This window comes from Dermochelys coriacea, chromosome 2 (genome assembly GCF_009764565.3).
Source record: "Dermochelys coriacea isolate rDerCor1 chromosome 2, rDerCor1.pri.v4, whole genome shotgun sequence".
Lineage (NCBI taxonomy): Eukaryota > Metazoa > Chordata > Testudines > Dermochelyidae > Dermochelys > Dermochelys coriacea.
In genome coordinates, this window is record NC_050069.1 from 18,532,371 (window position 1) to 18,539,507 (window position 7,137).

A 7,137-nucleotide genomic window follows, 5' to 3' on the forward strand; every position below is an offset into this window, starting at 1 on the left:
CTCACACTGACAGGCTGCTTCCAGTTCACTCAAATGTAAAATGGGTACATGATCTGAAGGTGGTTGGACATACTAGCTGCATCACTTGCTTGAATTTTGTGGGCTATAGAAACTGATGTGCCTTAAACCTCATCTGCCTAGTGAGTTGTCTGTGACTTAGGGCAGACTTTGATACTAGTAGTAACTGGTGAAATATTTACTTTTATGTAATTGTATTAGGGCTTATAGCCTCTGTAGGCTGCAGCCCATAGAAGACAACATGACCATGACCACTGCAGAGATGAGAGTAGTGTAGCCTATATAGTATTTATTAGTAAGGACACACTTGCTCCCTGTCAGTGTAGTAGTTAGCCATTTGCAAGTAGTATATAGCCCTTAGAGGGCAACATGATCTCACACACACTTGAGCATGTTTGCCTCATTCCAACCTGTAAAGGAAAGTGATACATTTTATACACCCAGACCATCAAGGGAGGACAGACACAGAAAAATACACTGTATAGTTACAGGGACATAAAATAATCTGAAATATTACTTTGTGGTCCACAACCGCTGTGCTTTCTCACTTCTCCATAATTTGGTAATGGACTTGTTCTCTTTTCTTCTGCTCTTCTCTGGACTTTTCATTTTTCTTCAAGATAAATGGCCTTCTCTAATTCCCCCACTTTTGGCTGGACCCAGGAGCTGAGGAAATCTCTACACTTCTTGCAGGTCGTTGTTAATTGTCTCAAGTCATTTAGAAAATGACAAATACAATTTATATCAGACTTTCTGTCGGCAGAAATGTTTATCAGTATTCTGGCTTCAGCCTCTTTTTGTTGCTCTCTAGCAAGCCCTGATTTTCTTACTACCCAGGCTTTTCCTTTTAAATCACTGTTTATCTCCATTACTCATCTATTCATCCATTATTTCTCCGTTCACTGATATTTATCCATCCATGTTTGATAAAGCTGAGCTCTTCTTCGTGTGCTGTTCACAGTTTCCCAAGCTTTGACTCATCTCCCTAGAGTATCCCAGCTGCTTTTCAGCCATAAAAATTTCCCTGTAGCATTTTATTTTTCATTCCATGCATAGTTAGAAGCGGGAGATGACTGATAGCTCTGACTGATTACTTTAATATTCATCCCTTTTTTGTGCCTTTTTTTCCCACATTACTCGCTTTTTGTATATGTGGGATTTCTGTCAGGTGGTGTTAATTTCTTCCTCTGATGTTGGTGTCACAAGTGACAGGAGTTATTCAGGTTTGATCAGTGACTTTCTGTTTTATTCAATTGGAGGATTTTTTTCCTTTCACTCTCTTTGTCTCTTTAACACCTTTGATAGATGGTACATAACTGAGTATCAAGGCACAATACAGAAGTCTTGTTGATATTTATACACGTAGGGTATACTTCTCTCACAGTTGCTTGGAATTAGGCCTTCAGCTGAAAACCTTTAATTGTATACAAGCAAATTTTCACCCTTCTAGCTAAGGTTGGCTTCTAAGGAAATCCCATCCATCTTCAACCTAAATGACATGGTGCCTTGGATAAAAAATAGCCACTGAGGAGGGATACTTGGGGCCTGAACTGGTAACCAAAGGACTCCCAACCCCCTTCCCAGCCAAAATAGAACCAGTACATTTGATTTTAACTCAGGCTGAGCTTTTAAAATAAGCAATATTACTAATAGGAGAGACAGAGACTTACATTGCAGGTTCAAGTTCACTCTGGCTCATAGTGACTCAATGTTGTTACCAATTACTGGCCTCAGATGAAGGGGTGTTCTTAGTCCACACTCACATGGTTGAGGATCTATGCAGAAAGTGGACATAGAATACTGCTCCTCTGTAACCCTCACCTGAGAAATCACCATACACCCCAACCTTTCTTGTGTTTTATGCATCATCCAAACTCCAGCCATAGACATCTTTTGTGACCTCTAGTCTAGCCTACTGCAATGCTCTGTAACTTCACGGGAAAGCACAAACTCTTTAAAAATCTTCATTTGATGCAGAGCACAGCAGCAGTGCAGGTCACTGAGAACAACACATCATGCTGTGCTCACTTCATTGGTTTCCTACTGAACATCAAGCCAAGCTTAAGTTCACAGCATTTATCCTTAAGAGCCTCAGTGGAATGTGCCCAGGATAACTACAAGACCACATGCACCTCTAGGATCTCTATATCCCTGGACAGCTCCACTCCACAAGAACAATAGAACTGTCCACCTGCACCAGAGTCAGGGCTTTCTCATTCATTGGATCATGGCTCTGAAACTTACAGGCACAGGAGCTGTGATGAGACTGACCAAAAATCTTTCTGCCTTCTGGTCCCAGTGTATATCTCCCCTCTTCTGCCTTATTTTCCCCACACAGCAACAGATAATTGTAGCCATTAAAAAATATGATCCAAAACTACTCCTCACAAGTGGGGAGGGAAAAAAGACCAAGGATGAATCACCCTGATTTATTTTCTGCTCTGTAGGATGTCCTAACACTACAGTGATGGGTATAATATAACAATCTAAATCCACTCTCCAATTAATGAGTCCACACAGAAAAAAGAATCACTATAACCGGCAGTCATAGCAGAGAGGGCAATGAATTTGCATTGACACAGGGCTATCTGTTGAAACCAGGAGGGTGGTCCCTCCACCAGGGTTGAGTCACATTAGCAGGAAGTGCTGTTGCATCTGTTCCGTACAGTAATAAATAGAAAGCTTCCATCTCCAGGGCCTATCAATTTAGTAACCACCCTATAGACAATAAACGTCAAACACAATTTTTAAAGGAAAAAAATAAATCAGGTTAGATAAATTTAATTTGTAGGTGTTTAAACAGAAGAGAAGGGGAGAAAAGTGTACCGATATTCATCTAGTGCCTCCTGCATGATTCTTAATATTGCTTATGAGCTGGCACACACTCTATTAGTCATGCATTAACTGAAAATGAGAATTTGTTCTTAGTGGAATTTCAGTAGATTAAATGTAGGGTTTGACTGATTTTTCAAAAGGTCTTGTTGCACTTGTGCAATGAAGAAAAAAATTACTGAACTTAAAAAAGAATCAAACTCTACGAGCCCCATCCCCTGTTCCCCTGCACATCAGGTTAGCATTAGCACCTTTCCAAAGCTGGTGTAAACCACAGCCAGATCAGCATTTCCCACCTACCTTGGACTGGTGTAAATGACTACCCAAAGTGAAGGGTGACAGAGACTCAGGCCCTTAAAGTAAATGCATTATGGAAGCATCACTAGAAATATTAAAAATGCATGTTTTCAAAATCTCTGAATATGTACAATTTCATTATTGCAAATTAAGCAGGAAGTCACTGCCATCCCTGCAAGCAAGAATCTACCTTTTAAAGGAGTTATTTAATGCAGATTAATCTGACAGTAAAGAGACATTTATCACAAAATTGGGTGACTGGGCAACACAATGGCAGATGTAATTCAATGTTGATAATTGCCAAATAAGGCACACAGGAAAACATAATCCCAACTATACATACATAATGATGGGATATAAATTAGCCGTTATCACTCAAGAAAGAGCTCTTGGAGTCATTGTGGACAGTTCTCTGAAAACATCTGCTCAATGTGCAGCAGCAGTCAAATAAGCTAACAGAGGGATAGGAACTGTGAGAAAAGGCATAGATAATAAGACTGTAAATATCATAATGCCACTATATAAATCCATGGTATGCCCACATCTGGAATACTGTGCACATTTCTGGCTGTCCCATCTCAAAAAAAGAAATATTAGAATTAGAAAAGGTGTGGAGATGGGCAACAAAAATGATTAACGATATGGAACAGCTTCCATATGAGGAGAGATTAAAAAGACTGGGACTTTTCAGCTTGGAAAAGAGATGACTAAGGGGGGGATGTTAGAGGTCTATAAAATAGCGAGAAAGTGAATAGGGAAGTGCTATTGTGGTGTTTAGATGTTGCTTGTAATTATTAGAACTGGGAACACTGGCTGTTGGGAGTCTGAAAGGACAGGAAACATTATTATTATTATTGTGAGGAAGGAGTGGGGAGGAGTTGAAGAGGCTGAGGGAGAGCTATTGAGGGTACAGCAGCAGCTTGGAAAAGAGGTTTCCACTTTAAAAAATAAAGTCCTGTTGAAGTTTGTTAGTACCTTGCCTGGCTACTACAACATTTTGGCGATGAGGAAGGATCTTCTGCCTCTGAACCCACCTGCACCCTTTCTACAAAGCCCAGGTGAGCCTCCAATTGCTTTTACTGCCTGGATCCATATGTTTGAGACTTATCTGCTTGCAATCAGTGCTGCAGAGATTTCTGAAGTAAGAAAGCATGCTCTGCTAATCCACTGCCTTGGAGCAGAAGGGCAGCGTATATTTTACACTTTTCCCCTTGCAGACAATAAATATGAGACTTCACTCACTGCATTAAAGAACTTTTTTGTACCAAAAGTGAATGTAGTATCTAATTGCTACAGATTTCGCCAGCGTGAGCAGAAACCAGGGGAGACTATAATGCAGTATATTGCTTCCCTGAGGAGTCTGATTGTAACTTGTGACTTTGGGAATATGGCAGATGAGATTATTAGAGACCAGCTCATTGAGAAAACAACCATGTTTCGTGTAAGAGAATGTTACTTCTCTTACTTTACTTCTTATTATTAAATTACTTCTAGAACCACAACTTACACTAGAAAAAGCAATAACCATTGCTGCTCAGATTGAGTCAGCGACAGCTGAAGCCAAAATAATGAGCATGGATACAGGAGGCACAGTCCAGGCTGTGACTCCTTTGCAGAAAAGTTCACTGTCGCTGCAGACAAACAATTACAAAAGGAAAACTAATGAAAAACCACCAAACCAGCAAATTCAAAATACACTAAAAGCATGCTTTCTCTGTGGATCCCCACAACACCTTGCAAGCTACACAGGATGTCCGGCAAAAGTAGCTCAGTGCAATCATTGCAAAAAGATTGGGTGTTTTGCTAAAGTATGTCGCAGCAGCCAGTTCAATCAACAGGTGCATGCAGTTACAATACCAGATGTTACTATACTGAGCATGGACAAAATCACTACTGCACATATTCCAGAACAAATAAAGTGCACAGTAAATGTTTCCGCCATACCCTCAGGCAAATCACATTCTATTCAGCTAATGTTGGACACTGGCTCAGCAATATCTATACTACCTGATTCCATCTATTTCCATTACTTTAAAGATGTGCCTCTTACTGAACCCAAGCTTCACTTGGTGTGCTATTTGAAAAATCATATTCCAGTACGTGGCTGCCTGCCAGCAATAGTTACTTTTGGTGATTGCTGTGTAACTGCAGAGTTCTACATTGTCCACAAAGGCACTCCTATCCTTGGCAGAGATTTATTGGCTGCTTTAAATCTCAGGGTAGTTAATAGATGAATTGATCTTCCTCAGCAAAGCACTCTTGCGGTACACACACCAGTTTCAGCTGGGACCCAACACCAGGTTGAGGAGAAACTCAGCTGTGCTTATGGGTTTCTGCATAAAGTTAAAATGCGGAATAATGTGATGTACGACAGAAATTATGGCACTTACCATTTTCAGTCAGGGAAGCTGTTTCAGAGGAACTTAGAAAACTTGTTCAAGAGGACATTATTGAAGAGATTAACTTCTCAGAATGGGTTTCACCTATAGTAATGACGCAGAAGAAGGGTGGAGGCATTTGCCTTTGTGTGGACTTAAGGGAGCCAAATAAAGCTATTGTGATTGACAGCCATCCTCTTCCTCACATAGAAGAAGTATTTGCAGAACTCGGTGGAGTTCTAATAATATGTTCTAATACACATATTCCATTTTAAACGTGTTCCATACGGTCTCACATCAGCCCCAAGTGCCTTCCAAAAAATGATGTCATTGATTTTGAAGAATCAACATAGAGTTCAGTGCTATTTGGATGATATTATCGTGTTTGGAAATACTTCGGAGAAGCATGGCAATAACCTGCAGTCTGTACTAAACTGCATCAGCAAAGCAGGCCTCAAACTCAATAGGTCCAAATGCAAATTTAGACAAACTGAACTCTCCTTTCTGGGGCTTACAATTTCCTGCAGTCTGTACTAAACTGCATCAGCAAAACAGGCCTCAAACTCAATAGGTCCAAATGCAAATTTAGACAAACTGAACTCTCCTTTCTAAGGCTTACAATTTCACAGGCTGGACTAAAACCTGATCCGGCTCATATCCTGGCAATTTCAAATGCTCCTCCTCCAACAGATTTGCAAACCTTACGTTCCTTCTTGGGTCTTACCTCCTGGTATGCAAAATTCATTCCCAGTTATGCTTCTGTCATTGAACCATTATGGGAATTACTACGGAGAAGTTCAACCTTAGTGTGGACAACGGATGCACAAGCTAGTTTCGAAATAGTGAAAGACTTGATTGTACATAGTCCAGTACTTGCACTATTAAGTCCCACATTTCCCACAATTGTAACTACTGATGCTTCTGATTATGGACTTGGGGCTGTCCTCACACAACTTCATGAGGACAACACAGAGAGGACTATTGCATTTGCTTCAAGGACACTAAGTAATGCTGAGAGAAAATATTTTTCAGTCAAAAAAGAAGCACTTGCTTATGTCTGGGCTACTGAAAAATGGAGAACTTACCTGTGGAGACGCACATTCAAGTTGCGCACAGACTACAGCCCTTTGATGATGTTGTTCACCACAAAAGGACTGGGAAGAGTAGGATATCATATCCTATGAGATGATCGGCAAGACTACTCTCTTTCAATTATGGACTGGAATATCAGCCTGGAAACCAAAATGTGGTAGCTGATTGCCTTTCTTGCCTGCCTTTGCCTTCACCAGATGGTCCACTGGAGGATGAGGATGTTGTAGTTGCGCTTATTACAAGCACTCTTACTGCAGTTACAAGAGAACAATTTCAAGCTGCTTGTTCAGCGTGTCCAATTCAACAAAAACTACGGGAATTTCTGACAAAGAGATGGCCCAGTAACCCTAAAAACCTTGACTCAGTTTTGCTGACTTATTTTAGAGTTCGGGATGAACTTTCTTTGCTCAATGGCTGTGTGCTATGAGGTACACACCGACTACTTGTGCCAGAAGAATTAGTCAAAATTCATACACCTGGCACATGATACTCATCAAGGAATTGTCCAAACCAAACAATG